General features: G+C 49.5%; 1 protein-coding gene and 1 pseudogene across 3 annotated transcripts in view; one reads left to right on the forward strand and one right to left on the reverse strand.

The window, feature by feature from the left end:
* LOC144172655 (SH2 domain-containing protein 4A-like) overlaps nucleotides 1-17,829 on the reverse strand; it is a 488,768-nt gene that overhangs the window by 42,351 nt on the left and 428,588 nt on the right. Inside the window, exon 1 of one of the 3 annotated variants that reach the window (XM_077701294.1) lies at nucleotides 16,250-16,518. The exons of the other annotated variants lie outside the window; for them this stretch is intronic. The gene's annotated coding sequence lies outside the window, so the exon portion shown is untranslated. Of the gene's footprint in view, nucleotides 1-16,249; nucleotides 16,519-17,829 lie in introns of those variants that run through there. 3 annotated transcript variants of the gene reach the window in all.
* Nucleotides 932-7,280, forward strand: LOC144172632 (zinc finger BED domain-containing protein 4-like; annotated as a pseudogene).

Consider the following 17,829-nt stretch of genomic DNA (forward strand, 5'->3'; position numbering starts at 1 on the left):
TTCAAGCATTCGAAAATTTCCAATTATGCGGCGTCACCGAATACGCTGGCATGGTCTTCGAACGTTGGTACGGACTGCAAGTGGCGCAAGCCATAGAGTTTCTTACAGTATACTCTATGGCGCAAGCAAAGCGGCTGTACAGTGTAGCGGCACAGCCAGCCATTCACGTATAGCTGCTGTCAGTCCTATCGCCATCGCTAACACGTTTTGCTTGAAGGTGGGAGATAGAAGTCAATCCAATCCATTCAGCACAGTTCTATTATAGCACACTATAGTTCTATTACAGTATTCTAGCCACTGTAGTTCTATTTCCGAAATGGCGTCAGCGTCATTTGGCGCGTCGGAAGACGATTCACGGTCAACGTTCGCAAATCCAATATGGAAATACTACTCCAAGCTTCCCGGTGGCGGCACAGCGCGGTGCGAATCGTGCCAGTCTGTTTTGAAGACCCCGACCGGAACGACTACAGCGCTAGTGAGCCACCTGAAGCGACACCTTTGCAAGTACCATGCTTACTTATCCGACCGCCAGCGTAAAGTAATGGTGGCCTCAAAGCGGAGCGCGGGAAAGGAAAGCTCGTCTCCGGTTTCTGTTGCATCCATTTTCAAGCCAAAGCTCCAGCCGACGTCCCCAAGAGCGAAAGAGATGACACGAAGAATCGCCACTTTCATTGCCCACGGCCTTCAGCCGTACAGTGTGGTCAAAGCTAAAAGCTTCGTGGATATGATCAACTACGCAATGTCCGAGTACGTCATCCCTTCTCGAAATAAGTTTTCAAGGACGATTATTCCAGACTTATATGCGGCGAAGATGAACGAGTTGAAAATGGTGTTTCGGGATATTTTCTCCCGGGGAGTTGAGTGCTACACGCTCACAACGGACGTGTGGACGTCGCGAGCGGGCGACAGCTACGTGAGCGTGACCGTTCACATGCTGGATCGTAACTTTGTGCAGCATGCGTTTGCCTTGGCATGCAAAGCAATGCCAGAAGGTCACACGGCAGACAATGTCCTGCGTTTTCTTCAAGTGGTCGTAAAAGAGTGGGACCTTCCCGAAGACATCCCTACCTTTGTTGTGACGGACAATGGAAGAAACTTTGTTTCGGCTGTTGCCAGGTCGTCGTGGGAGGGACTGCAGTGTTTTGGACACACTCTTCAACTGTGCATTAGTGATGCAAAAAAAGAAGTCTCAAGTTTTGCCCTACTGTGTGAAATCAAGGTCCATCGTGGGACACTACAAGAAAAGCGCGCGAGCACGAGGCAGGCTCCTCGAAATACAGAATGACATGCACATGCCGGCCCTTGAAGTTATCCAAGATGTGACTCCCAACCAGTCTTGGGCGGTAACTAGTTACAAGTAACGCGTTACCGGTAACTAGTTACTTTTTTCAGTAACTTGTAACTGTAACACTGTTACTTTTCTATGAAGTAACTGTAACGAGAAATACCGTTACAGTTACCTCATTTCTATAAACAATTACCCAATAGCAACACTCGTTAACGGCCGATGTAACAGTCAGGCTCAATTTGAAGGTTATCGCGGGAGCACCGAGCAAGCAAGACCAGAGCGCCGTTCCGTGGCACTTTTTTTCATTCGCGAAGATGAGATTATGCGGCCCTCCCTCGCCCCTTGGCTGTTGCATAGAATTCGCTCACCCCCTTTTGCAAAGGCCGACTGCTGCAGTTTTTTTCTTCATTCCTTTTTGGGTGACGTATCCGCGTTTTGTTCCTCGGCAACCTGATAACACCGAAGATACCTCGGCATTGCGGAAGCAAATCCGGCATGCCGGCATAGTTACCCCGAGAAGGTTGCGTATCAGTGTGAAGTATGTAGATGGCGAGAGAAAAGGATAAAGAAAAAAAGAAACGAGCGTGTCCTTTATCGTTTTTGACGGCAGTGCGCGTACTTCCTGGAACAGCCATGTGAGAAGCAAACCTAGCATAATCTCGTTGTGGCTGATGCTAAAAAGTGTCACGCTAAGGCGCTGTCGTCGCGGTCGGTCGGTGCTCCCGCGATAACCTTCAAATTGATCCCGACTACAGTTCGCGCGTTCCACTTCTTCGGACTTCCTTCTGTGGAGCCTTCGCCTACTTCCTGTATGCCAGCTCACTCCCTTCGCATGGGTGAAAAAAATCGCGCCAATCCACCCCGTGAATGTGGTTGGAAAGCAAAGCTGTAAACGACACCCATAACGATTACCCATGCGACGTCACTTAAATTCACCCACATCGCTCTACAAATAGTAAAACCAGAGAACAGTGAAATGCACTTAACCACACCATTTATTACTTCAAAAAGGTATTCTTGGTAAGGTTATATCAATGCATGATGCATGAACAGTGTTTAGTTGAGTTGTATTGGTGTAGCACAAGAGTGGAAAATTTTTTTATAAAATGAAAGCTCCAACCCGGTGTTAGACGATCTTACTTCTCCGTCTCTGCGCCGCGGACGGAGGCAACGAGATTTGCCGCAGAGAAGGAGTAGCAGGAGGAAGAATTACTTCTGTTCAGATTTCTGAATGGCCCAGAGTGCAGCCCTGGGGAGTGATTCGTTCTTCTGTGGGGCCCATATGCAGTCCGCGCGGCCTGTGTTCTGTCCACCCGCTGAAGCTGGGTAGGTAGAGAGGGCCTGGACAGCAGCATCTCCCATTGCTCTTGTTGGGTAGTTGACGGAAAGAAAGGAGGGTGCTCAGGGCTACAGTAGCACACCCCGATTACGGGGCGGAGTGTTCCTACTTCTGAGCAAAATTTACATTCATCGTCGTAGCGATTCGGATGCATTAAGTGAAGACGCGTAGGCCGTGGGAAGGAGCCCGGATTGTATGAGCCGTAGGGTAGTTTGTTGTTCTCTGGAAAAGTCAGGGTAAGGAGAAGGTAAGGTCTGTCTCAGAAGGCGATAATGCTGGGTTATCTTCCTGAACGTGACAAGCGGGTGACTGTCCTCGTGCAGTTCCATAGCACGGGTGGTAAAAGCGCAGGCTTGTTGGGTGGGTGTATTTGTTGCCCTTCATTGAAGCGTGAGGGGGTGTCCAGATGAGCTGAATGGAACCGTTTGGGGAGTGGGTCTTTAGCACGTGCAGTGCAGGTCAGGACACCCAACCCGACTGGTAATTCCAGTAGGCTTGCTGGGAATCGATGACTACCCTCCGAACCCCTGGTTGAGTGAATGAATGAATGAAGCTTTATTGTGAAACTACCAGCCGGGTTAGGTACCCTCAGTTCAGGGCACCTCTAACAAATTTCTTTACGAAATCTGCAAGGCGGCGTTGGTCGTTTAGGGCTGGTGATTGGAGTGCTGCTCTGCCTCCGGGGAACGGGCTGCATCCTTCGAAGATGTGGTCCTGGTTGAGGGCCTTGGAGCACTTTGGACAGGTGGGGGTCGGCGTTCCGTTGCAGAGGGCCACTCTGGCTGGAGTGAGAGCAAGGGTGATGCCTGCCTCTTCTGCTGCCGTCATTTCTTGGGTCCGAAGCGAGGTACACGCAAGGAGGTTGGTTATGGAGGTAGCCAGGATGATGGCGTATTGCTGCCCTCGATGTTTGGAGGCGTCTGCGTAGATAACTGCATGATCCCTACCGAGGATGGTGTTTAGCGCTTGAGCCCGTGCTATTCGGTGACCCTCGTCATGTGAGGGTTTCATATTTCTAAGCAAAGGGAACATCTTTAGTTTTAGTCGCTAAGAGCCTGGGAGTACGTCAAGCGGAGTTACATTCTGGAGTGCCCAGCCAATCTGGTGAAGCATGCGGTTACCCACCGCAGTTCTGAGTCAGACCTTCTGGTTAGAGAGACGGCCTTCTATCAGCTCTTCCACCGTGTTGTGGACCCCGTGCTAAGCAGCCTCTGTTAGGACGCACTGATGAGAAGACCAATGGTCTGCTCGACCGCATTTCTAGTCATTATATAAAGCATCTCTATGTCTTCCTTGTTGAGAAGACAGGTGGTTGACGTAAGTGACTCTCGAGAGGACAAACGCTTCAATTAATCGAAAGGTACCGGATTCCTTTAGGCCTCGCTTCTTGGTGGTAACTCGCCTGATCATGTGTAGGATTTGATTAATGCTGTTTTTGAGGCGCTGCAAGGAGACGTCACTCTTGGTGTTAGCCTCGAGATGAAGGCCCAGGATCTTGATGCTGGGGCTTGGAGTGATGGCCTGGCCATCAAGGAGTATTTGAATGTATTCCTTGATTTGGCGTGAGGGCGTACGACAAAGAGCTGCGATTTTTTACGTGAACGCAGTAGGCCTCAGGCTCTAGCACATTGGCGTACTAGAAGTGAGATGCCATGCATTGGTATGAGCTTCCTTTTATTTTTGTAACTCTTAGCAATTTAGAAGGTGCGCAGAGGGCCGCTAGACGGGCGTGAGCGGCCGCGTGACGCTTTCAAGTGGCCTTCAGCGAGAACGCAGGTGGTAAAACCGTAGATGTGCTTGTTGAGTACACCACCTCTCTTTCCCGTCTTCGCGTGGGCTCGTAGCTAAATCGGTAAGACGACGGGCTCTCGCTTTGTTAGTCTATTAGTTCCAGGTTCGATTCCCGGCAGTGGCAGTAAATTCTTTTATTTGTTCGCTGGAGTTTTCTGGTGACACCAACGGTCGCGAAAGAACCCTTGGGGGGTAGAGGTAAAAAGCTTTGCTTTAAAACAGCTGGACTAGAAATGTTTAGGCGTACACGTGTGCGTGGTGTCCCAAGCGGTCAGCTAAGTGCTCGAAATTTTTGGTATGAGCTGCAGTATTTGCCTCAGCAGCGCGCTGTCGCTCTCACCCAGGCCATAAATAACGCTGCCACACGCGCCTAATAGCGTACGTGGATGCATGTTGGCACCAGAACTCAGAGTACGATGCACGGCTGCACCATTTTCGCCACATCTGGAGCGCAGTAAAAGTGTTTGACACAAAGGCGAACAGGAAAAGCAAACATCCACAAACACCGCACAACGCACTGAAGCCTTTGCACTTTCGCGGAAGCCTGGAAAACTCCAGTCAATGCGTCGCCTTCTCATTAGCGACGTGCAGCCCCGTTTGTGGGGTCATAAAACGCCGTGGGTAGTCTCGGCGTCCCCGCGCTCATCCAGCCCTGTACGCACTGCACATTGTTCGATTCACAAGTCGCAGTTGCTTGCGACCATTGTGTGTTTTTAGACCCCTCGCCGTGTTTGGGACAACGTGTTCGGAACCCCTGGTCTAGAGGGTTCGTCGAGCTGTCAACAGTGCCCGAACGAGGTCGAGGAAGTAAATAATTCCACGCCCCTTCACACATACGACGACCCCAACACACCACCCAGCATCTTGGCCGGCAGACGCCTGACCACACTGCCGCTGCACGCGGAAATATTCTTGGAAAGCCTCCCGACTTCATTTCCAGAGCTGGGGCAGAAACGATCGAATACTGTAGCTGCATCTGTTTCTGAATGTTGGGCGCAAATAATACTTGGGCGAGCTTCGTTCGGCCTACGCCTTAAATCAAATGAAGGGAGCGGGCTCTGGGATTGGGGACGTGGTTGCTGTGAAAGGCTGGGATTGGGAGAACAGGGTTTCCCGGTCGGGGCGACAAAAATCGCCTTTGTGAGGACAGGGGGCGCAGGAAAAAACACTAAAGCATCCAATTCCGTTTCTATTCCCTTTAGAAATAACCTTTTATTCCGGGGGTTGGGGCGGGAGAACGACTCCGAGGGCCTACGGACAAACGTCGCTTCGGCATTAGCTCAAATTGGTCTCCGTCCCCGATGACAAGTACGAAATAAAATGTTAACGCAGCGCTTTATTTTTAGTATCTTTCAAAAGCACCTCGAAAACCGAAGTACTCCCACATTTGTTTCCCTTTTCCTCCAAAGGGTCTTCCAGCGATCCACCTTCCTATTCCCCATCCCCTTTTCCTCCTTTCCCTCACTATGCAAGGCGGTCAAGCGACAACACTAAGTGAAAATAAACTTAGTTGACATTGATTGTTTGGTCTGTTTTGTCCTCAAGCTCGGTAGAATATAAATTCGGCCTCCGTGTTCGTACTTTTTCTAAACGTTTGGCAGCCATTTCTGTCGACACAAAGCAAGTGTCGCCGGTGCCTGGGCCCATATGCCTTCGTACGTTTCTATTTAATAAGCTAAATCTTGTTATCAAATAATTAGTTTCATACAGTAACGGAAAAGTAACGACGTTACTTTTTTACAGTAACGTAACTGTAACTAGTTACTTTTGGAAACTTCGTAACTGTAACTGTAACAGTTACTTTTTTGGGTTAGGTAACTGTAACTGTAACACTTATTTTTTTTTCGGTAACGTGCCCATGACTGCTCCCAACCCGCTAGAACAGCGAGCATGCAATGTTGGCAAGGCTGCTAAAGCTTCGGGCTCCTATTTCTGTAGAGCTGTCGGAGTCAGACTCGGTGGAAAATCTGAGCGCGCAAGAGTGGAAGCTGATGAATGCCATAGTCAGAGTGCTTCAGCCCTTAGAGCAGGCTACTGCCGAGCTTTCTGCAGACCACTATCCAACTCTTTCACAAGTTATTCCACTCCTGCACTGCATGCGTGTGATGCTTGAGGAGCACGTATCTGGAGCAGACGAAGCAGCACCTTTTGCCTTTAGTCTCTTGCGCATAATTTCGACACGATTCCCCGACATCAAGATGGCCAAAGTGCCAGCACTTGCCATGCTGATTGACCCACGCTTCAAGAGTATCTGCTACACCACGGAAGCTGAAAAGAAGTTGGCAAGATGCATTGCTTGTGTCTACTGTGGAAAAGCTTTTGCCGTCACAGCAGAAACAGGACCAAGGATGTTCTGTCGTGCCAGAATCAGCAATGGGTGTGACAAGCACTGTGTGGACTGTTTTTTCTACATTGAGCTCCACCGCATGTCAAGAAACTGACAATGGTCATACCGCTAGGCAAGTCTGCGACTACGTGAGTGCACCGCTGCTGCCTCGAGCAGAGAACCCATTGGACTGGTGGAAAGGTCGTGGGAGCCAATCGTACCCAGCCCTGGCTAAAGTAGCTCAGAGGTACCTCTCCATCCCAGCCACTCAGACAAGAAGTGAGAGACTTCTCAACTGCAGGCGGTGTAGTTAGCAACAGGCGGGAGCTGCTTCTCACAGAGCATGTCGAGCAGCTTGTTTTCCTTCATGAGAACCTGTAACTGTGCCGCCAGCTGTTGACACGAGATGTGCAGCATTTGCAGTGCTCCTATTATTTTTATAACGTGAACATTTGATGTTACCTTCCCCCAGTGTTCATAAAATAAAAGTGCATGAACACAGTTCAGACTCGCGAAACTTATTGTATGAGTATCAGTTACTTAAATTAAGCACGTGCATTTTTACGATTAATGATTATCATTTTTCAAAGTATGTGAGAAAAAGTAGTAATGATATTCGAACTATTCGATCCGAAATTATTCGAGAAAAACCACTATTCGCTTCGAATTCGATTCGAAGCATAATTTCACTATTCGCCCAAGCCTACATGATAATAACACCGCCAGTGCAATATTTCAACCGCTGCTTGTCAGAAAAGGCACGCGCACACCTCGTGTTATCAAGTCCAGCTGCACTATATAGGTGTCCACTTGCCGCTATCTGGACGGTTATCTTTCCGCCGGGAGGATCAGCCCTGGTACGCCCACACGCACGAATTTGACTGCAAACGTCATGGGAGCACCGGCGCAACTAGCCCTGATACCACGATTTTGTGCACACACACACACACACACACACACACACACACACACACACACACACACACACACACACACACACACATATATATATATATATATATATATATATATATATATATATATATATATATATATATATATTCCCTCGCCGACAAACGTGCCGTTGAAAGCAAGCGCTCGGAGCGACATGCGCCTCCTTATCTGTCCTCATTTGTGAGCGCAATATCTTCAAACGTCAATTATGTGCCCGTCTGCATCGCCGTTAAATTGCTAGGAGCGCAAAAAGCATCAAAAAGAAAACGCGCCTGCTTCCGTCGACGCATAATAGTTAACTGTCTGTCGAAGGTCCCTGGAGCTGTTCGGTTGCAGTTAAGCTTAACATGGCGGTTCAGTCATTTTGAAATAGCCGGGAGGGAGAGCCGATTTGACTACTGCATTTGTATTTATTTTAGATACACTGTATTAAGGGTAATTTTCACTTACTTTTACAACCCAGCAAAAACCCAAGAAAACACCCTTTTACAGTGCCTTCTGTTGTTTATAACTCTCTTTCTAGGGTGCACGGGTAACAGTGAAAATTCCCCTCAAGGCTGTAAATAAATTTTTACAGAGCAGCACTAAAACAAAATGTAATAAAAACAGTAACGCAAAAAGTAACCACCAAATTCCAGGTAATCCTTCGAATACGTTTTTGAAGGTGTTATTTATAATAGTAATTGTATTTCCATCCCCCCTCCAGTAATGTGTACAGGACTGGGAGAACGAGAAGGCGGCCAGAGGGGAGGAAAGGGGGAGAGCGCGGTGGCCCCGTGAAGGAGACGGCGGCTAGCCGTTCACTGTAAAAAGTGTGGTTGATTCCTATCATAGGAACAGGTAAAACACGAAAGTGAAATATGAAGCGAAATCTGCAGCTGAGCATGATTTGCGGGCCGGCGGCTGTTTTGTGGGTGTGCTTGGCGAGCGACGTCCTGCTGGCGGGTCGCGCTGCGGCAGAGGCGTACTGACGGAAATGACGTCAGTGAAATCTTGGTGCATTCCAGCATAAAACACTTTCGTGTTAAAATATAAAACCAGAAAACGAACAACCCTAAGTATAACGTGCGCTTTAGTACTGAAGGTTGCTTCCCCACAAGACCCTCCGTGCAGACGTGCACCCTTTACAGGCCACTTGCTTCGTTGTAATGGCGTCCCTTCCGCGACGGATATGACGTCACCGGAATCTTGGTGTATCCGGAAATAAAACACTTTCGTGTTAAAATTTTAGCTCCCTGTACAATCGTAGTCAGCCGCACCGTCCGTCATAGCACGTTACGAAAGCAGGACAAGTATTCAGTGCTCGCGCATGCGACCCCACTGATGCGACAGTACACAAGTAATGTCCCCCCCTCACCCCGATCTGTGATTTGCCGTCAGTTGCAGGGCAACACCGATTCCCCTTTAATGAAGTTATTTTTCTGCAACTGCATTCATTCCCCGCTACAACTGTTCGCAGAAGAATGAACACTCGCGCCATTATTATGCCACCGTGTAAGGACGAAAAATGCCGCAAAACAGTACGCGATTTCCCTTTGATAGCGACGACCTTGAACGGTGAATGCAACCGAAGTGCGCGTTATTAACCCGCAAATTATAGTTACGCAACTATGCACGACAGTAGTCTGCTGGACGCGCCATTGCTGCTGCTTCACGGATATTCACGTCGAGGCTCCTCGCTCTTGTTGCTCGCCTACCTATCCTTTTATCTCTCCCTTTCTCCTACCTATCCTTCTATCACTCCCTTTCTCCTCTAATCTTTACATACCCCTCCTCCCCCTCCCCCCCGCACTGGGTTGTATGCAGGTGAGCCCCCAGCTGGGCTCAATAATATCCCCAGTGCATCTCCTTTTCCTTTTCACTCGAACCACTTAGTAGTAGTAGTAGTATGCACGACGCGCCCAATGTTATCATTGCTTTTGCCTCGAGAATGCAGGGAAGTGGCCTTTTCAGCACGCCCTCGCGAACAATTCCTCCCGAAAATTTGCCACCAACAGAAATACTCATGGTCACTAAATCAGCACATTGAGCGCACAATATTCTCGGAGAGAGAAAAAAAACGCTTAATAAATGGACCAAAAATTATAGCTAAACTTGAGTAAAACCAGAGTCTAAAACATGTCTTTAATTTCTTGACGGCCCACAAATGCGCGCTGGAAACAAGTTTCTCTAAGCGTGCTTGAAGTGAAATACTAAAACTCCACAGTGGGCCTCACGCCTTTAATCGCCTTTCCGTCAGCAAGGGTGAGGACTTGACAATACAATCCGTTCAGAGATGGTGAGCTCGAAAACGAAAGCATGACTTTCACGCTGTACGGCCTTTCATTTTTGCGTCTTGAAGTACATAATTCAGCGCCGTAGACATTACTGGGCCTTGTTGTTGCGCCTTGAGACACTTACATGCTGTGGTCATTCGCCATCGGTTGGTGGGGCAAATCTCTCTCGTGTACATATCCATTATAATCATCATCTTTGCATGATCATCATCACCGGTGGCTGGTTCTGTTGTCACAGAAGGGCTAACAAAACCAAGTCCACTGGTACTGCCGCCGACTTGTGCGGGGTCTTCCGTCGCCTCACAATATATTTAAACAGTCGGAGACACGGCAAGAACAATAACAAAAAAAGTTTACTCACGTATCGGCAGTGGCACTTGCCATCATCAGGGTACAACCGCCCATTCTTTTGTCAATATCACCGGAGCGTCCACCGTTTGGTTGATCAGCGCCGTACGACGGAGTGAATGAACAAGAGTTGCCGCGTGCGCACTGGCTGCGGCGGTCGTCGTCTGCTAGGCTCTTCTAGGAGCTGAGGGCAGCCCCGCATAGCTTCCTTCGCTTATCACATTGCTTTGCATATACGCAGTCTTAGTTCACGAGAAAGCCCGTTGCGCCAATAATTCATAAATAGCTAAAAAATGTACATTTCGAGATTTGCGCGTGGAATGCTTAGGCTGCTGCTATTAGTCACTTTCCCTTGCCCTCTTCGCACGACTGTTTGGCAAGCAGTCTGATGAGCGCAGGAAATAATCCGGGGTAGCATCGTGCTCTTGGAACAGCCTAGCAGACGACTGCCGCCGCGGTCAGTGCTTGGTGCGCATGCTGCAACTCTCGCTGACTTTGCGGTATCGCTCCGTTGTACAGCGCGGATCCACAAAACGGTCGACGCTCTAGCGACATTGATAAAAAATTAGGCCGGTGTACAGTTACATCACAGTGATGTACTCTGATACCATTGCCAATACGAGAGTTAAACTTCTTTGTTATTGCTCTTGCCGTGCCTCCGACTGTTTACCAATAGCGCGCCATTATTTGACCCCCACGAACAGTATTTTTTAAGTTTTGCGTATCCTGGTTCAAATTTTTAGAGTTCACATTTCATTTGCCCATTACTGTACCAGTTCCGGATTGGTCGGGTGGCCGTTTCAAACCGGAGCTACAAATGTTTGCTCTTGGCACCAGCGTTTAGAGCAGGCTGCGTAACATAAGGTGTGGCCACAAATGAATTCAGGGACCCAGCTACGGTGCGTCACACACCAACAAGCGCGTTGTCGGCGCCAAATTAACCCCCTATATAAGAGGGCCGTTTTAAGTACTTGTCATACATCCCATTGGGAGTATCGGCCATCAACGAAACTTCTGCGACGTGGCCAGGGAACGACGTGCCGTAATATATTTCCAATGTAATCACTATAGACCACAACCTCCCCTTTGCTTTCCAAGGTTTTTTTTTTTTACTGCCAAACCTTATTTCTGTGTTATATATATATATATATATATATATATATATATATATATATATATATATATATATATATATATATATATATATATAAGGAAAGGCCTGCAGTCTGTAAGGCCAAGGGAGGTGATGTTTTGTTTTAGGAAGTGTCTAGCGTTCCGTCAAGACGGAACGCTAAAAACTGTTAAAGTTCCGTCCAGACTGAACGCCAAATCAAAACTAGCCGATTAGCCGCCATTTCTCGTCCTGGGATTTGGTGTAGCGGTTCCGCCGCTGTCTACGGACGCTGTAGTCCCTGGTTCGATTCTTGAAACTTTTTGTTTTTCTGTCGTGGTTAGCGTTTTGTAATAGAGATACTTCACGCCCGCTTTGCAATTCACGCGATGAGAGCAGTCCGTCTCGGTTTTTTACTCAAGCGGCCTAACCGCGCTTGAGCCGAACCGCGCTTGAGTTACTCAAGCGCGGCCGAACCGCGCTTGAGTAACGCCAAGGCCGACGTAGCCATCGCCAGTTACGCCCGATCTCCTGTAATTATTACCAGTGATTAATAATTAACAGTGACTCTGGCTAGTCAGTGAGCGGAAGCGGTTTGGCCGGTTGCAGGGGTGAGACAGCCCAAAGAGATTTGGGAGCAGTTTTCGGAGCAGCAAAATTTCGATTTTGGAGCAGAAGAAGCTTGATTTGGAGCAGGTAGGGACATTTAATACATCGTCTTGTGAGCTTAAAAAATCACAATTTCAGCAATTTGAAGGGTCAAGTACACATTCCAATCAGTTTTGAATACACGTACACTGAAACAGCCTTACGTGAAAGAATTTTTAAAGAGTATCACAAAGTTCTAGCTGCACTACCTTTTTCCTAACTGGTGAGATTGTGTTGTGGCTGTACGCAACACTGACAACAAAACTGCCGTTAACATTATCAAATTTAAGGGCTCTGCAATTGTGGCGTGTTTTTTTACCGTTTCAATGCTAAAATTATTATTTTTGTAATCCCAGGCTGCGTTGTACGAACAAGTGTAGTACCGGCAACAGTTGAGCAACTTCGAGCTAACGGTCGCATGCCTACCCGTTGCAGTCCGTGGGGCGCACGTCCACCCGGTGATCATTTGAGTAGCGTTACTGTTTAGCCACCTAGTTTTGGGCATTAAATTTCACTTCGCATACATCAAGTGTTATTAGTCGCGTGCTATGGCAACCATGCAGTCCTGCAGCTATTGGGCGCTGCCTGGACAGGTCGCGGCGCCGCAGCGCCGCCCGCAACTTTCGTGCCGACCGTTTCCTCCCGGGCCGAGGCTCGCGATCGCGCTTCGAAGCATAGCAACACCTCAGCATTTTATAACACCACAACGAGCCAAAAAGTTCAATTCACGAACCCGATTATAGACGCACGCACCGCGTTTCGCACTCAAGGACAAACAACGCCGAAGTCGTAGGCCCCACATTTCAAACCTTTTTTTACGAGCCGCGCAACTTCTCGTAATCTCGCACCAATCTCAAACCATATCCCCGCGTTAACGTCACTGTTCAGAGCCACAATTGATAGAATGAATAGACTGGAACCCAGCTGATAGCGTAAAATAAACCAGGGAAAATATCGGCGATGCGCAGTGAGCGCGTGAAGTAGGCAGTAGCAGGCAGATCAGGCGGCGGCCATGTTTGTAGCCACAGCGATGCCTAATCGGGAAGGCCGTTTCAGCGAACCCGGACAGAAAGCCAATCGTGTTTTAGAATCTATCGTTTGCTTCATTTCTTCAGTCTTTCTATTTTTGTCATTTCTGTGTTTGCAATTGACCGCCAATAAAAGCGGTCACTGGGATGTGGGAGACTTTCGTCCCCGCCGGAACTGACATGAGCATCAAAATCCGTGCCTTTCAGGCTCTTTTGGAGCAGTTTGGCGCAATTTTCATGCTTTTGGAGCAGCTTGGCGCAGGAAAATGGAATTGTATCAAAAAGGCGCAATATGCGCAGCTGTCTCACCCCTGCGGTTGGGTAAAAATCAAGACCGACTGCTCTCGCTTAATTATTGTGAAGCGGGCGTCGGGTGGCGGCTTTGAGATCCGTCCGGATCTGTATCATCTGTACTTATTAATAATGATTAATAATTATCAGTGATTCTGGCTAGTCAGTGAGCGGTAGCGGTTTAGCCGGTTAGGTAAAAATCAAGAAAGACTGCTCTCAACGCGAGTTGTGTTTCCTCTGGACGGAACTTTAGTGACAGTTGCCGTTCCGTCTGGACGGAACGCTAGACACAGCCTTTGTTTTACTACGATTAGTGAAGGAAACATTTCCTTTCATTTTTTATAGGAAAGAAAAACATAAAACACGCGTCCAGAGTGGGGAGCGAACCCACGCCTTCCGATTAGACCTCGAATGCATCTATACATAATATTGCTACGGTACGTGCATAGCCTATGCATCACATTGGGACATGTGCCAGATACTAGCCGAAAGAAGATGACGGTAGCGCACGCGGACTCGGAAAACGAGCTAGATGTCGAAGTAGAAGAGGATCTTGCGCCTGGCCTGCGGGATGCTCTCGCGATTGTAAATACACTGTGCGGATACCTCTTGTACAGTCGCGTGCGATTTGAAGGTAATCGCGCGAACATCGACCGACCACTACGATACCGCCCTCGCGCGGCTTCTTTTACTGCGCCTGGTTCCTAGTTTACGCATTCTTCTCTCCCTCGGTCGCTGTTTAATCAAGCAGACATCACTACCGCGGCAAAACCAATAATCCCTTCCTCTTTTTTTATCGCGCACACAGCGTCGACGTCCCACTTGTATCTTACAGCTGTTCTCGAAAAGGTGCGCACAAACACATCGACAGCAAATAGTGGGTATTTATAACAATGGCTGCTATCGCTGCTCACGATAACCAAGAAGAAAATGCACAATTGATTACAACAACACACAATCGCCACAAATCGGAAAGGGTGGTTTACTAGCAGCGGGAGTGATGACTGCTCGAAGGAACAGCGAGCGAGGGAGAGGAGAATGCATAGACTAGGTCCCAGGCACGCCGAAAATTGCCGCGTGGGGGCGTTATCGTCTTTATCGGTCGAAGCTCGCGCGATTACCTTCAAATCGCACGCGACTGTACCGCTTGGCTACACGTCTTCCTTCACGTCACCGTAACATCTTGGTGGAGGTCACCGTAACAATATATAAATCACAGCTAATTGAGGCATCGACGCCAAAACGAATCTACGAGGGCGGGCTGCTCTGCAGCTGTCACAAAGATATCCGCGAGACAAAACTGCAGACGATGTCGAAATTCTTATCGCATGGTTATTGAATCTAAAAGAAGAGCCGAAGTGCACATGAGGCATGAAAACACACGCGCGCACAGAATGGAGATAAGGAATTAGCGAATGAAGCAGCAGGAGGAAGCCCGGTAGGAGCCGGCCGCACAGTGCCAGCCATGGGGCCAGCGGGCCAAAAGCGAGGAGGGCACGCCGCCGTCCTACTGGCGACGATGGGAACGAAATAATGGAACGACGCGGAGGGCGAAGAATGCACGACGCGCCGGCTCCTTGGCGCATTCCTCGGATGCCGCCGGGTCTGCCGCGCTGGTGGCGCGCCCCTGCGAAAATGCTCCACCGCGGGGGGCAACACCGCCGCAAAGAGTTGCGTCTCCGCAGCAGATGAATGAGCGCGTCCTCAAACTGCCGGGATCTAATGGAGGAGGCCCGCAGAGCTGCGTACCACTTCCTCAGATAAACGAGCGCGTCCTCAGGCCTCGCTAGAGACCTGCAAACCACGGTGACGCTGTACAGCGACCAGGAGGTGAACGCACGCCGTCTCCGCGCAAAACAATCGCAGATATCATCCGCGGTTTATCAAGTCACGGCACATAGAACTGCACTGCGCTCCAGCGACTGGTAACTTTTGGTTGTCGCGGCAGCTACTGCGCCCCAGAAGCCCTGTGGCCAGCAGAATCGTGGTAAAACAGAAGACACACATCGGACGTCCGCGACATCGTGATCACGCCACTGCGATGTGTACTACACGCATGCACATGATTTTTTTTTTTCACCGTTTGTAACTGTCAGGTATGTATGTACGATCGTTGCTCCCCTAACACTGAAAACAGCAAAACGTTAACATTCACGCGAATGTTAAGGCTCTGCACAAGATGGTAAGCGACGAGTTTACATTTTGCAAACCTGCCTACGCAGCTCATATGCTTTTCGCCGCAGCTGGACCTTGAATCAGTCGATCGCACCAAATGATGTTCCCCGCGGAACACCTCTCTCACGGCATAGCCAGGACCTAGCGCTACCTAATATTTGGTGGTGGGGGGGCTTCATCCCCTGACACACTGGCGACGTGGGTAGGTGCCCGGACCCCTGAATTCCCCACGGTCCCCCACTTACTTCCGATGGTTTGCCTGACTTATCAGTGCGATATCAGGAGTGGGTCGGACGGAGCGTGACCGAGCTGCCAAACACCTCCGCCGGCAGCGATGAGGCAATCCTTCCTGTTCGCATTCAAACATGACTCATCCGACGAGTCGGAGGAGCGGGCGAGCGAGAGGCCCCGATGCCGCCGTGGCCACGGGACGTCTTTCTCAGCACCGCTAGCTATTAAGGCGAATCGTAATGCGGGACAGCGCATGCTCCGTCCGGGTGACGGGGCCGGCGGGCACATTTGACTCATCGTTATTGTGAACGCGGCTATTGTTCGAGAGGTTTGCCAAGTACACTCAATTCACGATCACAACACACTGCTGGGCGTGCCTGAAAATCTGCCGGCAACGATCAAACGCTTCGCGTCGAAACAGCTGATGCCTGACACCAACTTACGGCACCCGTGCGGCTGTTGTCGGCGAATACCACGACGCTATAAGGGCGACATTCCAAAAGGCACTCCGAAGGGCCGGACGAGCCACGGCGGCGATCCCAACTGCCCACGAGGCGTTGTTCCAATGATCTCGTGGCGGCGCGGCACACAAAACACAGCCGCGCGGGCACGGCGACGAGCGGAGAGGACGACTGACTGACTGGCCAGAGGAGGCGCGGCGGCGGCGCAGCAGCAGCAGCAGCAGGCGACAGACCCACGCAGAGTTGGCTGTCCGCCGCTCCTTCTCGTCTGCTAGCGCCAGACGCCTCCTCACCCCTCACCCGCCTCACCGCATGACGCGAAAATGTCTAGTGCGCCGAGCGTTCCGGCTTGCTACCCTCGCGGAAATTTCTGACCACGCTCCACAAGCGGCGCCCGTTCAGGTTGGTTGTTGTTGTTGTAAAACTTTTATTGTGAGAAGTAAAGCTTTTTGTGGCGCCATCTACCGGGAAACAAACGAAGCTTAAAATACGAAAGACGACGCGTAATGCGTTTGGAGCAAAACAGCCGGGAGATGGCGGGCCAAGCGGAACCTCGAAATGGTTTCCTACTTCGCAACAAAACAGCGTTCCGTTTTACAGTTACGAGAAAATTGCTAGGAAATGCCCCACCCGCTGGTTTGATAGGAGTCTTCCGTTCCGTATCGAGCCTGGCGGGAAGATAAAGCTCTTCCGTCTTGCACACCCGTGCATACATAGGTGCATCCCACCGCCATCACGGCCACGGGAGCAGTACGGAGGGGCTTTAGTGCGGCCCGTTGTGCGAGCGCCATGCGATGTGTGCCCGAGCGCAACAAAAGACCACCTTACAATCGGACCGGAACGTCCCGGAAATAATCGCAAGCGCTCGCCCAAGTAGTTTCGCTGTTTCAGCGTGCGTTGACAACAGCGGGCTCACTTGCGTGCGTGCCTTCACCTGACGATAAGGGCGTGGTCGTTTCCGAAAATGTCGTTACCTTTTCTTTTGTTCCTGCTTTTTGCGTGTACTGACCGAAAGATTAACGTATTCGAATAAATTGAAGGGGCAGAGCGAAAGACAGCCAGGGAACAGTGATTTGTTTCCCTTCCACGAAAGCAGTCACCCGACTCCCCCTTCTCTGCATCACTCCATGGGGTCTCTCCTCGCTACGCACACAAGTGCGAAACATCCTAGAAACGAGCTCGATCTGTACCACACCTTTAAATGCGACGACACGATGTATTCTGCTATATTATACTATACACAGTGTAAAGGCAGCTCCAACTTCTTTCAGTAGTGTCAGCAGTCTATCAGATACGTAACTTGAATCCCTGTACTAAAAAATAGCACAAGTTATATAAACGATACACGGTACGTATTTGGTATATATCGGCTGGCTGACAGCACCTGTTAAGTGAGTCCTAAGGTAATTATCAACAGCCGGCCGTATTTCCCAACCCCCTTTTTTGACGCCCCATTTGGACTGGTAGCTCAGGTCAGGTTGATAATTGCGGTAAAAATAAAAGTTACGGACATTTTTTTCTGATTTGAATTTGTCGACACAGTTCGTACTCCCAGCTTGAAA

This window comes from Haemaphysalis longicornis, unplaced genomic scaffold, assembly GCF_048455015.1.
Source record: "Haemaphysalis longicornis isolate Haplotype H1 unplaced genomic scaffold, Haemaphysalis longicornis Haplotype H1 scaffold_25, whole genome shotgun sequence".
In the NCBI taxonomy this organism is placed as follows: domain Eukaryota; kingdom Metazoa; phylum Arthropoda; class Arachnida; order Ixodida; family Ixodidae; genus Haemaphysalis; species Haemaphysalis longicornis.